This window comes from Rissa tridactyla, chromosome 3, assembly GCF_028500815.1.
Source record: "Rissa tridactyla isolate bRisTri1 chromosome 3, bRisTri1.patW.cur.20221130, whole genome shotgun sequence".
NCBI lineage: Eukaryota > Metazoa > Chordata > Aves > Charadriiformes > Laridae > Rissa > Rissa tridactyla.
Genome location: NC_071468.1, coordinates 49,650,615 through 49,671,565, shown reverse-complemented (window position 1 = coordinate 49,671,565; position 20,951 = coordinate 49,650,615).

Below are 20,951 nucleotides of genomic sequence, written 5' to 3'. Positions count from 1 at the left end.
ACAATGGCAGAAGGTAATGCATACACAGACCACGCACTAGCAGAATCTCAACAGCAAGTGGAGATGTCTGAGCACATCCCAGTGATCCTGTTAGATTCACGCATCCCATTATCACATGTAGACCCATCAACAGCCTCTCTAATTTACCACAAAATGCAGCCCTCTAGCAGGGAAGTAGAAAGCAAGACCATAGTCCCATATTAGCCTCAGTCTGTCACCATATCATCCCAAGGATGGAAGAAACATGCTGTTCATGACTGGTTTCCTATAATCTGTGCAATCAAGCCTGTATTCAATGGCTAAAATCTGTAGTGGATGGTAAGTGTCAAATGCTAGAAGTAAACTAGTAAAAGTAGGGCAGACTTTAAACTGCACAGGACCCATGCATCATTCTTTGATGGAGGGAAGTCTCAGTTGCCTATGCTTTTTTTTTTTTTTTTTAACATCAAAGTAATCAAAAGCGCTCTTCCTGACTGAAAGCAAGCAAACAAACAAAATCCCCCACACTATTTTTTCCTCCCTGAGAGCAGATGTTGAAATGCTTTAAGCTCATTACTAAAACAAGATGACTACATTTCCTCAGCAGAAGCTGTCTTTGTTCAGTGCCTCAGCATTAATTACTTCAAGTTCAGCACTTGGAAGTTCATCACTTGTGCAGAAAACGGAAAGAAGCACAAAACACCACCTAGACATTTCTAAGTGTGCAAGGCACAGGGGAAATATTGCTTACACCAACATAAGAAGTGTCCCTAGTACTGCTAAAACAATTTACTATTTAGTTGTTAAGTACATGCCTGGTCATCCCTGCAAAACACAAAATGGAGTTGTGGCAGACACAAATCAAGCATTCAGTATCAAAGTAGTATACATCTGTCCCCTGCAAAGCTCACAGCTTAACACTTTCAAATTAAAAATCATATCTGCTCTATCTCCTGAAATATGAAATGCTCATCACCAGAGAGGTGGAGAGCTTAACTCTTAACCTATGCAATGCTCTGGCCTCCCCACCCGTATTTAATGAGAAGGTCTAAACTGAGTATTAAAATCAGTGCTTAGAGAGCAAGAATGATAATCAGGCTCCTTCCATTTAGAGAGTACAGCAGACTGGTATTGTCCAACCAATCTGGTGCCCCTAAAGAACAGGGATGAAGGCTGCTAGGAGCAGTAGAAAAAGGAATACTTTTCGTATTAATCCTTGTTAGTTATCTGCACTAAGGCTGCAGGTACTTGACACATCCTACATTAATCAGTTCTTAACATTACTGAATAGTTAAATACTGGAAGAATTACCTTGGAAAACAAAAAAAACTAGGTCAGTTATCTGGAGTAGACCAACCTCTGTCAGTACAGATGTAGAATCATAGAATGGTTTAGATTAGAAGGGACCTTAAAGATCATCTAGTTCCAGTCCCCTTGCCATGGGCAGAAACACCTCCCACTAGACCAGGCTGCTCAAAGCAGCCTGGCTTAGCTGATGTTTTCAATAGGGCTGGTTAACCAGCTAGCACAGCAGGAGCCCCACTGCATTCCCGCACCATGACATCCGTTTAGTTGAGGTACAACGTGCGTGGCCTCATAGTCTGTGCACCTCGGGGCTCACGAGCCAGTGCAGAAGACTGAAAGCAGCACCAAGTGGCATCAAACGGCATCATCCAAGGCCTGTCTCAGCCGTACACTTGAGTGCTACCTACACTAAACCAAGCGGTGACCAGTTTTTCCACAAGCAGTTTGGATACCTGCATCATGCTTGCACTGGTGGGCCCACACAGCTGGAAAGCCTGAGCTGATTTGCTGCTAGTTTGCCCAACATCCAAAGCTCGTTAGCCTCCTTGCCACCTGAGACATTTAACCGCTTGCAGAGCTGAACTGCCAGAATCAGGCAGGTCTTATCTGCTACCTCCTGCACCTAATAAGAAATTAAGAAACTCTTGTGGCAAAGATGCTGACTTTTAGAAGCATTCAGCCAAGTAACCTCTTACACAGCAATCCCCTGTGCAAGTTTCTGGGATATTCCCCATTACGCTAAAATCTACCAGTTAAACAGTCAACAAAAGTTAGCTGTAGTGAAAGCTTTCTTGCTGCACAAGGCTACTGTAAGTTTTGTGACTCCACGTTTTCATCTCACAAGCACACAAGAGACCATGTTTTCCCCAAAATACACTGCATAACTCTTCAAGGAGCAGCTCACAGTGCAGTAGCGCAGAGACACCAAGGACACACTCCTGCCTCTGCCCGGTTACTATCGCAGCAGTGGCACCTTGCCTGAGCAAAGGGGCTTCTGTTTGCCACTTCTGTCAGAAGTAGGAGAGCTGAACGCAACAGCTCAAGCCAGGATGGATCAAGGCTTCTCGGCAGCTGCAGCACAGCTTGAAAATTCCCTGCAGCCAGAAGTGAGAGGATGGGAAGGGAAAAGAAGAACAGTTGCATTGCCCTCAATTTGAGGTCAGGAAGACTGATTTGGAGGCAATAAAGCAATCGAGGGGGGGAAAGTGTTTGATTCAGGGGCTCCCTTCACAAACCCTGCCTTCCATGCTCACTGCATCCAGAGGCACCACCACCACAAAATACCCTCCCTTCCCTCCCCAAGAACCAAGGGAAGGTTCCGCCCCCTCAATGCCATGGCAGTGGGGCACAGTGCAAGGCACACAGGGCACAAGGGAGAGAGACAGTAGCTGCAACCAACCGCCTCTCAGAAGTGAGCCTCCACCTCCAACTGCTTAAATTCTTCCTTACTGAAAGTAAGGAACAGCTTACTTACAGTACAGGAACAACTTTTCTACCTCCATTGGACCATGCAGAAAGAAAGCAAGGATCCCTTTTGGGCAGAAACACCAACCAGATAGTAAGGCAACAAGTCTGCATCTCAGCAGTGTGGATGTGGCTGGACTGAAAAAAAGGTAAGAGCATCTGTCCTACTCCAGCATACGCAGAGGGAATTGAGCCCAAGAAATAAATTTAGGTCTTCATTAACCTTCACTGATGGCACAGGCTACTCTTGCACAAGTCACTGTTTCTGTCAGTAGCTGCAATTAGAAGTACAAGCAAAATCAAGATGCTTTTCTTCAACTTAATTACATAACGAAGTTATTATTTCAGATACATTATTCTGGTGGCAGAATACTCAGGAACTAAGTTTTCCATATATACTTTCAAAATTCAAAGAACTGCCAACTGAAAACTTACATTAGAGAAAGAAAATTGAGGAAGTAGCCTAGGAAACATTGTGATATCAGAGAACGTAAGATTGCCTAGAGATATATAGGGAAGTATCAGGAGACTGCAAGCAATACTGCTCAAGCATAAATGAACAAGGGTGATGTTAACGTGACAGAAGATCACACACTGAGTCACAGAAATCCACACAGTAATTTACCCAACAGCTGTGACACAGACATTCTAGGTAGCTGAGGACAAGGTTACCAGTTCACTTTTGGGCACGCTTTCATTTAGATCGTGCTAAAGATGCACGCTGCTTAAATGCATCAAGATAAAATAACAACTGTAGATTATAGTGTTCCTAAATGAAGATTCATGTTTCAATCAACATTTGGAAAGTTGTAGAGTGCTGAGAAAGGGCTTCCTAAGTGGCATTTGTTTAGAGCATGTTATATTCACTAACTGCACGCATTCATTTTAGTATGTCTCCTCAGACAAAAGAAAGTCTTCCAACCTTTAACAGACACATAAGCTTTTCAGCAACTGCAATGATATTTACAGGAAGTGCAGAGAAGCATAAAACACCCATTTAAAAGATTCTCTCAGAGCCCTTCTGGCTTTGGCAGAGTTGAGGAAGCTGCTCCCTTGAACAGAGGGAAGGGCCAGGACACCAGAGGGTTTCATTCTCAATGTACTTTGGAGGCTTGCGTACGCTGGTTGATTTTCATTCAGTAAATCATGATCTCACCCACTCAGAACAGGAGCAAATGCAGCACTGACTGAAGTCACAGTGACATACTTCAGCTTCACAAATTCTTACTTGAGGGATCTAATCTACAGTCAGGAAACTAATAAAGTCTATTCAAAGTAAGCACCAAACCTCTATTATTACAGAAGTTTTGCAACGTCAAGTGTCCCGAGTTTCAAAGGGAATTATTACCTCTCAAACAGAACACGTGACATTCAAATCAATAAAGACCGCAGAAAGCGTGCACACGAAAGAAATAGGAAATCAACAATTTCTAACTCAAAAATGAACACGCAGTGATTTCTTCCCCTTCAACCAGTTAGCATTTTTGTCTTTTTTTCACCTGAGTGGAAAGACAAGAAAGCAGAGTTACTAAACATTGACAGTGTTATGTATCCAACTGGGGGGGGGGGGAGGGGAAGCAGAAAAAAAACCCCTGACTAAGAACAGCTTCCTTTTTTTTTTTTGATGAATTTCTTCAGCATTTTGAATTTTAAAAAACACAGAAGTAACAGTTTTTGTGGGTTTCGGGTTTTTTTTTGTCACACACTGTATTTTGATTACTTTTTCCAAATGAATACCACAGTAGCTGCTTATTTTTACAGACAAGTATGAGATGACTGGAGTACAGCCTTGAATACGTGAGCTCAAGAAATGAAGTATTTTACAGACCATGATTGAAGGCTTTTTAGATTGCAGCCCTACCTGCATCTATTGACTGCGCAATTCCAGGAAGAATACCCCCTCATCACTGCAGTTCCTATTAGCAAAGGTGACAGCTGGGGACAGAAAGCCATAGACCAGAGCTACAATCCCACCACACCGTGAGAGCAAATGGAAAGCCAGGCTACACAGCACAGCTGTGTACCACCCCCACATACCTCACATTTCCTACTTCTTTGGGGGAAAAGAAAACAGATGAAAAAAGCCACTTGATAAGAAAGTTAGAACCATGCTGCACAAGGGACCAAACCAATAATCGTTTGCACTGCCCACTAGCAGAGAGAGACACCAGCTGCAGTATAGCAGCTTTTTCCAAAAGAGACATTATAGGTCAAGCAAGTGCTTCCTACAGCAATATCACATGGCCAAACCAGAATTCCTACCTACCGGCAGGACAGGAACAGCCAAGGTTAGGACAGGGGTGCCCACAGGCGAGCCAGCCATGCCACACAGCCAGCCTCCCCCCCCATAGCACAACAGAGGGATTAACCCGGATGGAAACAGCAAGCACAGGGCACATGTTTTCCATACCTGTTACCACTTTTTCAAGATGAAAAAGCCAGGCCAGTAGCACATACCTTCCTACCTCTAGGTGCACCTTCTTCCCCTACCCGAGAAGCAGTGAGGAAACAGGACTGCTCAAAGCCACTTTCTCACCTTTGCAAGTTACAGTGCAGCAGCTCCAGGAGCCCACCCTGATGGTGCACTTCAATATCCACTGTACAGGCAATGGTTGCTGCCCCAGAGCACTGCTTCCATGCACAGAAGCAGTACAAGATATAGAAGAAACCACAGCAAGAGAAACAGACAAACTGCCTACCCTCCCAGCCTGCTCTAATTTATAGCTCATCATTAGCATAGCGAGGGCCACCTGGGTGAGGGACACCTGGACGAGGGCCACCTGCTTCTAGGCTCCAGAGGGAAAGTGTTTCTGGTCTTAGCACTGTGAGCACTTTTTGGACTGGAGTTTTCCAGGAACAAAGTTTCCTGGGAAGGCTGGGGCAGTTGTTTCCCTGCCGTGCCACCAGTGCTCAACCTCTCATGGTCCTGCTTGCTGGGAGCCGGCTACGCATCCTCCCCTGGACCAAGGGCAGGGCGTTTGTAAGGGGAGAAACACAGAATGCAGGTGCCCAGGTAGTCTCAAGTCTAGCCCGTGGCGTGTCGGTCAGATGTGCACTAGTTCACTGTTGTTTTGATTCAGTTGAGTGTTAAAATATAGTAACTTCTAGTGCTTTTTTGTTGCTAACATTAATTATCGAGAGAAAGAGGGTATAATAGAATAAATCCCAGCTAGGAAAACAGTCTGATGTTCTGAGTTACTGATTTCCTGGGGTTTCTTTTATCATCCATTTGCTATCTTGCTATCTACAGAGCTTGAAAAGCTCTGGTACAAGTATAGATTAATACATTTGTTACAGTATTCATCTGGTTTTCTTGGCTGGAAATAAAATTAAGCCTGCGGTACAATTTTGTATTTGTCTTATGTTTGATGTCCCCTTATAAATTATGATTTCCGCATTCTGCTTCAAGAGCCATTATATGTCACTAGCTTGCTTTTGTATTTCTCAAAAAAAAAAAAAATTCAAATCACAATTTGTGAAGCAAGGCATGAGAAGTAAAAGCCTGCCAAAGTTGCTGCATGAGTACTGATCAATAAAAGCTTACTTGCATTAGAAAAGAAACACAGTTGTTCTGCAAGAATAGCAGAAATTGGTATCATAAATTACTTTTAAGGCCGCTTCCAAGAAACTTTCAAGGCCCCATGCACAGGAGACCAAATGAACCTGACCAGCAGCTGGCCAAAGGTATAACAAAAAGAGAGAAAAATTAGACCAGAGTTGTAGCACTTCCATAGCAGTACTCAACCAGAGACCGCAGGGTGATGGTGACCAGAGGCAAAGCAAAGGTCTTGGCTCTGACTGTGCAAATGAGGCATGGTTTTCCTTGCAAAGATGAGGATTCTGCAAGAGCAGTCATGCTTCTAGATTTCAAAACAAAGCTCCCTTGGCTTCATTAGAGCCATTCAAACCGACACACGGCGCAGGCTCTGAGCTGCTGTTACCCACTAGACCTGCAATTTGCTTTTCAAGGTTTAGCAAGCCTGTGTAAAACCAAGGTCATAGCAGAATGAATAAGAACAAAGGTTCAAGTTTAGCTGGATTGCACAGACTCTCGATCAACTCAATGTTGGAACAGTTTGGTAAAAATCCCTCACAGCATTCCCATCTATCCTCAATAAGCAGTAAAACAAAACGCAAGGGATAATTCCTCCTTCATTCCCCAGCTTCACTGAACATATTCGCACTTGTTCATTCTCTCACAGGTCTAATATTTCCCATTCCAGCTTCATTATGTCTATCTGGGTCTTCAGGGTCTAATTAACTCCTACACAGAATGATTGCTTTCAGCTGATTTTTTGAGGCTAAAGTTGGGAATTAACCCTAAATGTTCAGCCATCCAACTAACCTGGATCATCCAAATGAATGCCACCGGTAAGGACTTTAGGGTCTTTATAACGCTGACAGAAATCCTGTGCACCTTATCACAGGAACTCCACATTCAATCAGCTCTTTTCCACAGCGAATATCCCCTTGGCATTCTCCAGCAGAAGGCTGCACAGATCCCTTTTGTGTACAGCCTTTGGCCCAAGTAAGCTCCTGCTTTCCACCTCTACAGGCTGTGCACATTGAACCGGCATTTTAAAGGACACCACATGAACCCGCTCTCGCCTTCATGCTTCCCAGGTGGCTGCCAGACATGGGCTGTCTGATACCTCCTGCAACCCGTGTGCAATCCCAAGGCCACGGAGCCTATTGCTGGGTTTTTTGGTAAAAGATGCATTGAGACTCTTTCCATCCTTCCAACTACAAAGCATTTTTAAGTTTTCTAGAGGCAAGTATCAAGTTTAGTGAAGGCAAACTTGATTCTAAATTCTTTGCCTTATTCTTTTATATGAAAATGTTTTCTAGGAAGCAAACAAAAAGAAATGCATTGCAGGAATTGCCTTTCCTTTTCAGAACTGCAGATCTGCTGCTGTCTCTTTGCCCTGGAGATACCCACACTTAACCCACATGTCCTACTCTCCATACCCGGGTGAGTGTCCTTAATTGTTATTCTCCGAGTGAAGAAACATCTCAGTCTTGCTGAAAAAGCTAGATGGGTAGGAGTCCTGAGACCCAGTCCTGTCACCAAAGACTTGATCTTGTGCAAAGGGAAACAGCAACACAAACAGCTAAAGCAAATCCAAACCAGTCTGATCTGCCAGGTGAGGGACTCTAAGGAATAGTGGGAAAAGTGGATCCTCTTGGGCAAGAAAGGGAGATAAAGGAAGGATGCCTACATCTTAAGTGAGTGTTTAGTCCCTTAACTAAAATTGTCACCTTATAGGGGTGCTTTTTGTGTTGCTTTTTTATTTTTTCCTTATATCCATCTTAATAAGGATATTTTTACTTCTTGAAGTTATTGGGATCTCATGATTCCACTCGGCATTAACTGTTTTTCCACTTCTATGCATCAGAGTTATTGTTTTGTCTCACACATCCTCAGATTCCCTAACAAAGTTGTCCCGATTTAAGCCTTTGTTTAACTTTCCTAAGTAGTCTTCAGGGAGCAGTATGACACAATATTACTTTATGGTAAAAGTAGGATTAGATCCTACCTATGATGGCCTTGCAAATGACCTTTACGACCAAGTAAGATCATAGGATCAGAGCATATTGCAACAGGCCGAAAAAAATTAGGCTAACTACACAGAAGGTGAGCAAGAATTTCTGTGAAGAAGAACACTTAAATCCCCTGTGCAACTGCGATGTAAGTCATCTTCATGTAAGTTGAATCAGTGTCAATGTCCTCAGGGTTTGGGTTGGTTTTACACACGCACAACCTTTCCTAGACCTTTCCTTGTAGCACTAAGGTAAAAAAAAACAAAACAAAATGATTCACGGAGATCCTCAAAAGATTTTAAATTTAATGACTTGCCTGAGGACTGTACAAACAGGACTTGAAACTGAGGGTCAGAACTTCCTTTATTAGTGCCATCCAGAAATGCAGCAAGGAAAGTGCAGTTGTTTTAATGACTTGATTGGCATCATAGAGACCCTAACATCACTGCAATCACAAAGCTATTTATAATTTTTTTTCTATGTAAACTAGTCTGTATCTCGCATAGATTCCCTTAAATGCTGCAATATATTTGTATTAATGTTTTGTATCATTACAGAAAAAATGGATTTGATAAAAAGTCTTTCTACATTCTAGAAGTTTTCAAAATAGGAACAGGGACTCATACATGTGCTAGAGGGACTGTTCTCATGTACGATACACTACTTCTAGAAATCCATTTAGGTACAGATTCGTATTGTCTTAAAGATCTTTTTTGATAATTGCATTTTGGCTTGAAAAAGAAGTGGTACCAAGGCAATGAGAAACTCATGGTTGCTTACGTCCTTCCTGTCGTACCTGATATTCTGTGCCAACCACTGAAAACGCAGGAAGCCCTGTCTCCTTACTGAGATACTTCAAGATTTATACTTTTGCCAAGATAATCATTAGCCCTTCTGGATAACCTCCTGCATATGATGGCCTCATGATGAATAAAAGTGACCTCAGGGGTCACCTGTACGGCCTGGACCTAGTGAGCTAGTTTCACTCCTTGTGTTAAGAGCAGAGAAAAAGAAGTCAAAGCTCTCCAGTAAACCAGTCTTGTGTAGCAAACAAAGAATTGTAGCTTTGCAGCTGAACAGAACTGGTCAAAGAAATCATATTTTAGCAGTTCATGCATTTCTGTAAAACCCAATCTGGAATTAGATTGACAAATAATTCATGCCAGCAACTAATATCTGCTACGTATGTCATCTCTAGCCCATAAACCTATAGGAGCAGATAATATCAGAGGGACCAGAATTAGTTTGCAGATGGCATAAGCCCGATTATAAAATTACCAGACACATTCTGTTCTGCTGTAATTGCATAGTTACAATGGAGAGTAAAATCCAGCCCTTTTCCAAACAAGGGCACAAACGGTTTTTCAGAAATGGATTTTGTCTAATTTCCCTGGAGCTCCTTAAAAAGTATTCCACTTAATGTTTTGGTTTTGATTTTTTTTTTTATTTTGATTGGGGATGGTTGTTTGGGATATCGGTGGATGGAAATTAGGCAAAGAATGACAATTAAAGAGAGTTCAATGTTAGCTACAGTCACCAGAATTCTGGATCCTACTTTGTGCTGGATATTCCTATCTTTATGCCTCTTCTCCTTTCATTCCCTCCTTCATGACTGCTATTTTGACAACTGACCTACAGTTAATTATATGCAAATGTTATTTTGCAATAGTTTCCACAACAATTCTGCAATTCTTAATATTCAGATATGTATTCTTAGGTACCTTGTTCTACAAAATTGGTACGCATGTGGTTATTAAGTATCTTTAATTTATCCTCTGATTATAACACCATAAGGATGGCTGACCTGTATATTGTCTAATGTAGAAAATGTTGTATTATTTTAGGTACTTTAATAGTGAATTGGCACAATTTCAGCTTTATAAATCATTCGCAAAAAGTAGTTTTATCTTAGAATTTGCTGTATTCCAAACCCCTAGGTTCCTACCTCACATTTAAAACATAGTATTTTAAATACTTTCTTTTACTGCTCCTACTAAAAGTATTCCTAAACATGCTCCCACTGCTTAAACGGCTAAAGCAACCACTGGCTTAAATGTTCTAGAAATAATTATACACCTATCATTTCTATAGGTCACCAATAATAAGCCCTGTATGTATCTCTGAATATTCATGCAGCTCAGTTAATTGGGGTTTGGAAAATGTTATTTTCTCATGTCAGGATATTCTGACTTGAGTAATTACTGGTACAATTTCCACTCTAATATCACCAACCTCATTATAAGCAATAATAAAGCCTCACAATAGCCTGCTGAAAGAAAAAAAATATTATCCTTGTTGAGTAGCATATGAGAAGGCAGCATAGGAGAGACAGTATTATTTTCAAACAGTGTCTTAATCACCTGTCTGTTATCACTGAAGAGGCAAAGGCTTACCTGAATAATTGATATCTCAATATCAGTAAAACCAGACAAATGTTTTTTATGACATCCTAAATCATTTGCAAAACATTTTTACAAGTTTTGCAGCAATTTGCCTTGAAACATGACTGTGACACGGTTGACTAGAAGTTTCTTACATAAAGCAATTTAAACCACTTCTGTGACTGTATTGTCTTGCAATATAACATGACCAAGTAGCTAAAACTCCCATAGCAGAAAAAAACCCGTAGGCAAACAGCTGCTCTGACTTAGATGCATATCTAATTACTAGACGTTTCAGACAGCGCCCTCGCCCTCCAAACAGTTTTAACAGAGACAATTTTCCTCCTTTGGCTCCTGCTCTGCTTGGTTCCAGCCAGAGAAATCTGTTCCTGACCAAACATACGAACTCCACCATAGATCACCAGTGGAGTCAAGTAAGTACTCCAGGTTTGGCCCAGCCTATTCATTGCGCTCATGCTTATTTCACATAACAAGCAAATAGCTATTAAAAAGTTCTACAGTTTAGTTATTTCTTTTTCTCATGATCTGGATTAATCCCTGTGGATCTGCTACCTATTTTCAAACTTCTGACACTCAAAGACCTAGAATCAGAAGTAAAATACCCACCAGGAAGACCAGCACTTCCTGCATACTGATCCTGCCCTCCCAGTTGCAAAGCACTCTCCTGCCTCACAGCAGCTCTCAAGGTGCAGAATTTATTTCAAAGAAAACCTCAAAGCTCTTGCAAAGCTCTAGGGAAAACGGCCCACACTTGCATCAGGCTTTGCAGCCTCTAAGTAGGATCTCAGTTTTTGGGAGAGCCTGATACAAGAGCTTATTCTGCTGGCTAAGAGGGAAAGAAAGGTTTGCACTCCTGAATAACCCAAATTGAGCAGAACTAAAATGTGCAGCAGTGTCTCCCACAGGGCAGCACCCTTTTTGAAGTTTAGGAAAGATTTCTGAGGGGACAGTGTTCTTACTTGGTGGGTCTTTCATAGAAACATGCTCTTTGGGATGACTGACAGCACAGCTTTCCACCAGCTCCAGTTTACAAGGTTTTCAAGGACAGCGAAAATCCACCTCCACATGGGCAATGCATGTTGTCTGGGGGAAATTAAAGTCTTCTAAGAAGTGTTTCAAAATGTATGCTGACTTATCTTAATGTTATAAATTAGTACATTTTGAACTCAAATATGTGGCACTTTATTTTCAGACTGTATTTCTCCCGCAGTCATTTTATTTGTAAAGCAGCACCTGTAGGAACAAAACATTATTATTTATAACTCAGCTCCCTGTCACATAAACCAACCTTCTGCCAAATCCCTTACAATACTACGCAACAAAACAGAGCAACTAATGCTGCAAATCTAATTTTACCTAATACATGCAGCACTAAATGAGGTTCTGGTCGTGGCTGGCTTTATTTCTCTGTGTACGCTGCAGCAAGCCACCCTGTCCTTTGGTTTCATCCCCTCTTCTGTACAAAGCAGAATAAGAAGGCTAATGTAAATGGGGAGGAAGTTCAGATTAAATGGACAAGTAGTCCCAGAATTTCAGAACGGAATTGTCTGAAATGCTGATGCTTTGATCCAGCTACAGAATAAAGCACAGCTCTGCACTGTGGTACTCTTGGAACTGCAAATGTCTTGGCTGCATTAGGAATGCTTTCCGGTGCTTGCCGAAGTCTAGGAAAGGCTCACTGGGAAATAAAATTCTGACTTGCAGAAAATGGTTCTTCCAGGACAGCAATGAAAATGTCAGCCAATGACCACAGTGGGAGAAACTGAGATTAAGAAATGTTCTGGATGAGTCCTGGAACAAACTGGCTATTTGTCCAACCTGGATACGGTTGGCATGTCAGCTGGTTAGATGGTCTCCTCTTCTGACCAAATCCCACTTTTCACCTGACAAACAGGAAAAGGTTTCTCAAAACTAAAATGTTTCCCCAAAAAATCACAAATAGCAGAATCTGGAACTGCTTATTGTCTCATATAAATGACACCAACTGTACAATTTTCTCTATTTTATAAACTACTCTGAAATGCTTCTGGGGGCAGGTCACATGGTAGTTAATTCCAGTAAATACACAAAGTCCAGAATAAAATTCAGTAATGAACTGTCTGGTGCAGTCAGGCTGCATCAAGGCACGCTCACTATCTCAGAGTCTTTCTATCTAATTCTCTCTGCAGAATAAAGAAAATGAAGACGAAACTGCTCCCTTCTTCCTATGGAAATGTAACTACTTTTCTAAGGCAAAACTACTTAGTTAACATGCTTTTCTCTGCAAACCTGTCTGCTCTGTCACTTGAAGACAAATTCCAGTTGTCTTGAAATACCAACACCTCTTAATGAAACTGGAGTTGACTGTGACATTTCAGGGAATGCTCATGTAAAGTATATCTTCACAAAGAGTGAGCACAAAACACAACCTCTCAGTCTAAATATGAATAATGCCAAATGACCTAGAAGAGAAACACGCTGTTACTGAAAGCAGGGAGTTAAAACAGGAGCTTTACTGTAAGTCATTAGTGATGCAAAGATTATTGATTAGCAGACTCTGACTGTGATTTGTTCAACTGAAAATAAAACTTTATCTTAAAGCAATAAGAGCCCCTAGTGCTACAGCTGGAGCCAACAGTGTTGGGCTCCTGCGCTGTAAAGAATTTCAGGGAAAAAAAAATGTTAAGCGTGTTTCTGGAAAGCAGCCTCAGCCTGGTTTTCTGTCTCTAAATCTAGTCCTGATGCTACTTAATATTTCACTCTGAAATCCTTGGCTAAATGGAAATCATTTTATTCCAATTCCTCTTTTACAATGTATTATTATTACCCCACTACTGGTAATTGGCTTTTTTCAGCCTTATTACAACTTAGGCAATCTCATAAAAAAGATAAATATAGTACAAAACTTACAGAGAGGGGTGGAATTGAAATCATTAAAAATTGCAATCATAAAAAATTGAATCTGTGTATTTAACTAAGTGTATTTTGTATTACTCATGTCACTGAGCTCTACTGGAAAATTCCCAACATTTTTCAAGTTAAGCACACATGACAAACTAAGCATATCAAATATTATTTTTTCTTGCCTTTTTTTTAATATTTTTTTTTTCTGGCCAGTGTACTGGAAATCACTGGCTGCTAAATCAGTTCCTGTTGCATTATCCAAAGTAAAGCTTTCTCTCATTCAAGTAATCACAAAGGCAAAAACTAAAAATAGATTGCTAAGAAATTGCCAGTATAAGCTATATTTGTCACACTCACTATCTAATTTCACAATGACCTATGATGACATAGTGCAGTCAGATTACCATAAAACGTTAGGATTGGAAAAAGATCTCATTAGAAGTTCTTTATAAAGAAGGCAGTACTTTTACGGAATAACAAAGAAGCATCTTTTTCTTTCAAAATAGCTAGTAAAATATTCTTTTGAGAAACTGTGATAAATACCTGCCATTTAAGTTCATGTAATTCCTCCCTGATTGACTGTAATGAGTCTCCATTTGTCTTGTAAACTGAATACTTAATCACTGTGTTCAAAATGACACCAGGTTATTAGTGTTCAGTGTGTCTAAAATGAGAAGTTATTAACTGGCTGATTTGCAAGCCTGAAGTGACTCCAGAATCTGTATTAAATAATACATTATTTATATTTCAGGATTATGGAGTTGGCTCCATCTGGCTCTCTGTGGCTTATAAAACAAGCTGCCAGTAATTAAAATTTTCACCACTGACCACTGGTGGCTTGGTGGGTGAAATGCGCAGAAACACTGCTTATCAACTTTTAAGAGATGGATGTGAAAAAGCCTGTGTGCTTCATGTGAGATTTGGGAGAAGTCAGGCATGCAAATCGGAAAATCTGATCTTGGGAAACTCTAGTTCATCTGGCACCTAGTCCTGCAAGGGCCTCACGCTCAACATTTTATTCTGACGTTCCCCAGGGACTCTGAGATGTGCTGCTGAGGATGGCCCATCTGGGTGAGGAGGAGGAGTTCCACACTCAATGTACTCCTGCCTGGCTAGGTTATTCCTTCACCTACCAGTCCCTGGAGCGGCTTCCTAAGTGTCCGTGTCACTTGTACTGACAGGAGGAAGTTCCTTGCGAAAGGCAAAAGCCGTTGTGTTTAACACAGAGCTGAAAGTGCCGGTGATGTTTTTTGTAGGACTCACCAGCGAGTGAAGCAGTTGTCCCAGGCACAAGAGAGGAGGTCCCTCGTACTCTCCCCTTGGCAGAGTAAAACAGGGACAAAGGCTTCTTTTTCCCCATTGAGCACCCAAAGTTTTGCACAGGGCCTCCTCCAAGTCTCTCCTTGTGAAGCTGTGAAGAAAACTGGCTGCAGTTGCTTATAGCTGAGAGAAACCCTGGGTCCTCATCTCTGCCACAAAACCTGCTACTGCATTTCCTCCAGAGGCCGTTTGTAAGCAGCAGAAACCTCTCCTGGGTAACTGGAGGACTCTGACTGTGCCATATGACCCAGCAACGTGCATTTACACTAACCAGTGCTGTCTGGGCTCCTGTCAGGAATGCCATATCTGGTTTATCCCAAAAGGCTTAGGGAGGGCTGCTCCAGAGCAGCTGGGCACGGCCCCTTGCCACCCTGGGAAGGAGCCAGATTTAAGACTCCGTCCAACTATTGCATTAGTCATCCCTCTGCAGTGCCGCGTGGTTCCCACCACATAAGCACATGGAGGTCAGCTGCTAAAACCAGGGTTTTGATTCTGCTGGAGGGACCAGATGTTCTAATTGCCTCCAAAAGCCATGATATTTTTAAGCATTTAGACTTTAATTACTTGTCCAGGGCTAGGCAGGATGAAATGGCCCTCTGTAGACAGCAAGTGCATGGAAGTCCTACTTAATTTGTGTGGGACTTAGAACTGTCATCAGATTTCAAGTTGAATTTCACTCGCAGGGGGATAGTGGCAGAGCTAAGTAAGAAAACAGATACTCTGATTTCCCTGTTCTCCCATCTGCCCAGACAGACCAGGCTATCAACGCCATATTTCTGTTTAAGTTATTATGAAGACCCCAGACTGTTAATTGATTTCATGAATATCCATTCTTGCCATCTTTTTTAATTAATTTTTTTATACATTTTCTTGGTCAGGTGTGAGTGTGATACCAAGCCTGTTAATCAGCCAGACATGCCAAAAAACAGGTGCCAAAGGAATAACAAATAAAGGATTACAAGCTATCCATCAATATGCCTACTTTCCTCCAGAGCTCTAGTGATCCTTGCAGTCAGAATCTTTCAAAACAATAAAAGAGGGGAAAATAGGGGAAATTAGGTATTTGAGTGTATTTTGTCCGTGAGATTTAAGAGATTTTTCTCCGCTACAATATCTGTGCTTTCATAAATGGTTTGGTTACTCTATGAGATCAAAGAGCATGGCTCATTTATCCCTCAAGTCACTGAGGATAATGAAGGGAATCGAAAACAACATGAGGCACTGTAAATGAGAGGATAGTTTGTGTCCCAGAGCTAATTTGTTATAGTAATCATACTGCAGCAAGCTTCCAAAATGACAAGCTGCTTATTGAATCCCACAGAAAGTGAGAGACTGAATTCTCTTAAGATATTCAGGGGCTAGAGGATAAATAAGGCAGGGCCAGTTGTCGTGTATAAAACAACTACCTCAGTAGGATACCAGCATCATAAGCCCCAAACATCTGAGCGATCAGGAGACAAGAAAGTGGTTCCCACTTCACCCATCAGGCAGTCAGACTCCTGACTAATAAATCCTTGACAAATACATGCCCCAGGCATTTGGCAAATACCTGCCAAACAGGGTTTACGAGGAGGGACAGTCCCTGGACAATATTCTTTTGAACACAAACCGATAGCACAAGTCATCTGGATACGCATGGCCTTCACAAGAATAATTTAACCTACAAAATCTTGGTAAGGGAGATGGATCTGTGGAAAGCTGCTGGGCTAAAATGTCAGCACTCAGGTGATGTGACCGCTCTTCCAGCCTCTGCTGGATGTACGCACAGCTTCTCCACCCTCAGCTGAGCACTTTGGAAAGAGAGAAGCCTCTCTCCAAAGCTGACAGCAGCAAGTTTTACTCAACGATACTAAGGAGAAGTAAAGGATCTAATGGCAGGTACCTGCTGGGATGCATCACACTTGTTTATAGAGATTGTAATTATTACAGGGTAACTGCTGTGCTTTTAGTTCTTGCTAATTTTGTTTTGGCTCATCTTCTCTGATTTACATGCAGAGCATGGCTCTCTAACGCAAACAACCATTGTGTGAGTTACAGAAAAATCTTAAGTGAGCAGCCTGTTTTCTGGTAAGTGAGGCCGTACTCAGAAAAGCATTTCTTACAGACAGCACCATGGTATTCTTCAGGTTGCTTAAGAATTTTCTATCACCTGCTTAAAAATTTTCTCATCAAATATGGTCATTTTACCTTGCTTTTTATGAAAGATTACTGAAACATCAGTCCTTCAAACTGAGCACTGTGTCTGAATGTCAGCACTGTGATTTTCATGATGAATATATTGATAGGATTCATATCACCAATCTGTGGGCACAGTTGGGCTTGGCTGCTCTTGAGGTGTATCTAATCCTCACCCCGTCTGTGACACTCCAGTGTACTTTGGGGTAAGGAATAATGAAGACCACAATACAGAAATATAAAATAGAAACATAGAATCGCAGAACTGTCTAGGTTGGAAGGGACCTTTCAGATCATCAGGTCCAACCATCAGCCTAACATTGACAAAAACAATGTCACTAAGCACTACATCTACCTGTCTTTTAAATACCTCCAGGGATGACAATTCTACCACTTCCCTGGGCAGCCTGCTCCAATGGCTAATAACCCTTTCAGTGTAAAAATTTTTCCTAATATCCAGTCTAAACCTCCCCTGGCGCAACTTGTGGCCATTTCCTCTTGTCCTGTCGCCTGTTACTTGGGAGAAGAGATCGACCCCCACCTTGCTACAACCTCCTTTCAGGTAGTTGTAGAGAGCGATAAGGCTCCCCTCAGCCTCCTTTTCTCCAGGCTGAACAACCCCAGTTCCCTCAGCCGCTCCTCATAACACTTGTGCTCTAGACCCTTCACCAGCTTTGTAGCCCTTCTCTGCACCCGCTCCAGCACCTCAATGGCTTTTTTGTAGTGAGGGGCCCAAAACTGAACACGGTACTCAAGGTGCAGCCTCATTAGTGCCAAGCACAGGGGGACGATCACTTCCCTAGTCCTACTCACCACACTGTTCCTGATACAGGCCAGGATGCTAATGGCCTTCTTGGCAACATGGGCACACTGCCAGCTCATATTCAGCCTGCAGTCAGCCAACACCCCCAGGTCCTTTTCCACTGGGCAGCTTTCCAGCCACTCTTCCCCAAGCCTGTGGCACTGCACGGGGTTGTTGTGACCCAAGTGCAGGAGCCAGCGCTTGGCCTTGTTGAACCTTATACCATTGGCCTCAGCCCATCGATCCAGCCTGTCCAGATCCCTCTGTAGAGCCATCCTACCCTCAAGCAGGTGAACACTCCACCCAACTTGGTGTCATCAGCAAACTCACTGAGGGTGCAACTCGATCCCCTCGTCCAGATCATTGATAAAGATATTAAAGAGACTAGCCCCAATACTGAGCCCTCTGCCCACCTCCCACATCGGGTCTCACTTAGCCTGTATACTAACATTCTTAATCTCTAAAGCATAAGAAATTGAAACCCCTTCTAAAACAAATTATTTATATCAACTCTGGGTGATCTACAGCAACTTTGTGGAGCAGGGAACACTTACACACAGGAAGGAAAGGTGTGCAGTGAGCCTTGTGAAGGAAGCTGCCTGAGCAGCAAGACTGTCTGAATTTAGAATACATACAACATTCCTTATCATCGATTGCTCCATTCCTGGGAAAGCGACTTGCGAAGTCCTGACTTTTTCCTTTGTATCATCAGTACCATCATCAGGCAGCAATTATATTGCTAGCCACGCCGTTAAACCTCCTGTGGTGTCCAGTGCCACATCCAAACAAAGCACAGCTGCCTGAAGCACAACCACTTCAGAACTGCGGTGGCCAAATTCCAGAACCCATCCCTGTGAAAATCACCCTTCCCCACTGTAAAACCCAGCACCTGCTGCTTTGCTGTGGTAGATACCCAGGCTGTCCACATCTGTGGGACTTGACTTGCAGTGTATTGATGTGCTGCTTGGGCATTGCAGTCCTGCCACCACTTTTTTCCTTCCGATGGGCAGTGGCTGTGGCCAGCAGCACAGCCCAGCACTCGCCAGCCCCTGAGGGTGCCGAGAGGGGACACAACAGAGGTGTGCCACCTCCCTTTCGCGCTGCAGAGGTAGCTTTGCCCATCAGCTGGGCAACAGCAACCTGTCGCTGCCCCCACTAAGGACAGGAGTGATGGGGAGAATGCTGTTCCTGTCAGCAGCGGTAGATCAGCCGGTTGCTGGTAGGGAGAGACGGACACAGCCTTAAGCACAATATATATGTGCATAGGTAGCTGCCTAAAGAAACTGAGTAGAAGCTGCTTTTCAAATCTCGTATTTCCCCCTCACCGTAAACTTGGCTGAAGCTGGGCCCCTGTGCAGCTGAGAAAGGCGCAGTGCAGGCCTAGAAGACAGCGAGAGAAGAACCTGCCCGTGGTCTAGGAAGAGGGGCTGTCCTTGGAGAGGGGACAGACAGGCCGTGCTCTACGCACCACGCCAAGGGACACTTATGCATTTTGCATGAGAGCACACATGGACAAAGGGTATAAACAAGCTAAGTCCCTTTGTGGAGCTGACTAGTGTTTTAAAGCTCCGAGACTGCACAAACAACCCTCCTGCTGGGATTTAGTTAATTTATTTAATGATGCAAAAAAGAATACAGCCCCCATCTTCCCCAGGCTGTGGTGAATCTTCAAAGCTGACAGAGTTTATTTTGCTTAAGGAAGCGACACTTTTCAGAACTGAAGCGATTTTTAAGGCTCCCAATATACCTTTGTTTACCTCTTGTATTTAAATTGTGTTAATCCAACTCCTGAAGTTATATACGTTTGGATGGAAAGCAACTGCCAAGGCTAGTAACTGGCTGTGAGCCATTGATAGAAAGAACATATAAAGGGCTGGATGTGATCTTTGATCTGAACCAGTATGACCATTGATTCATCTGCTCTCCTGGTTGCCCACATCCAGACATAGCCCTCAAAGCACCCCTTAAATGTATCACTTAAACCTGTATAGCACCTCGGCTTCTCTGCATAAAAATCAGTCAGTAGCTTTTAAAAGCCATTTGTATCTTCCTAGAAGTTAGGCAGGTGGGACTGTCAAAAACCAAGCAACAGTAGTGAGATATAGCGTTACGCTGCTACTACTAATAAATTAATCATAGCAAATTAAAATATTTGATGTGTAATAATGTTGGCAAAATAAAAATAATGTGGGTGTGGTTTTAAGGCAAATGCAGTACCTCAGGTACGTCCCTTTAAACAGGACTTCAAGAGTCTGTGAGATTATTTTTAGCCAACCTTGGCTTAACATTCATCCTGTCGTTTTTTACTCAGTTGCAGGTTGCTTTTTAGCATGCTGCTGGCTTTGCTGTCTCCCTCCCTTCTTCTCTCTTTCTCATTTCAAATTATGCTGGTTTCTCCTCAAAGTTTTAGAACCTGCCAGCTCCCTCATGTTTCTTGCATTTGAAAATGAAGCTGAAAAATGCATGGAAGCCATACTATCTACTCTCCTGCAGAGTTTGGTCCTTTCTGACTCTTTTCTTTATGTGCTGACTCCCTGTTTAGCAAGAGTCAGCTTTGCCTTTGAGCCTCACACTGTGAAGGTCGTTAGTGTCTGTGTCACTTCCTTGTAAAGTACATCTTTGCAGTTGTTGGCTTTGCTTAAATTAATGCGTTACGCTTGAACTGCGGAGAACTCATACTGTATATTTGTGTCTCCCTAAGCATTATCTGTCATTATAAACAAAAATACAATTTATACTGCGATTAAAAAAAAAACCCCACAACAATCAAGTTACTGATTTGAGCTTCCATTAAGCATACGTCTGTGCAAGAACCAATGCTACCACTGCTTCCAAGCTTTAGCTTTTCTTCTAACTGCAAAGAGGACCAAGGAATTAAAACAACTGCAGAAAACCAGGCAAACCCAATAATCACTCATTTAGCAGTACAGCATGTTGCTGTGGATTTAATGGGATTTTTTTTTTTTTTTTTTAATACTGCACCTGCTCATCCAAGGTGGCAATATTTATAGCAAGACTTTGAGAAGTCTATTGCTCTAATTAAGGAATGTGTTCATACCCAAACTGGTGACTGAAAAGCA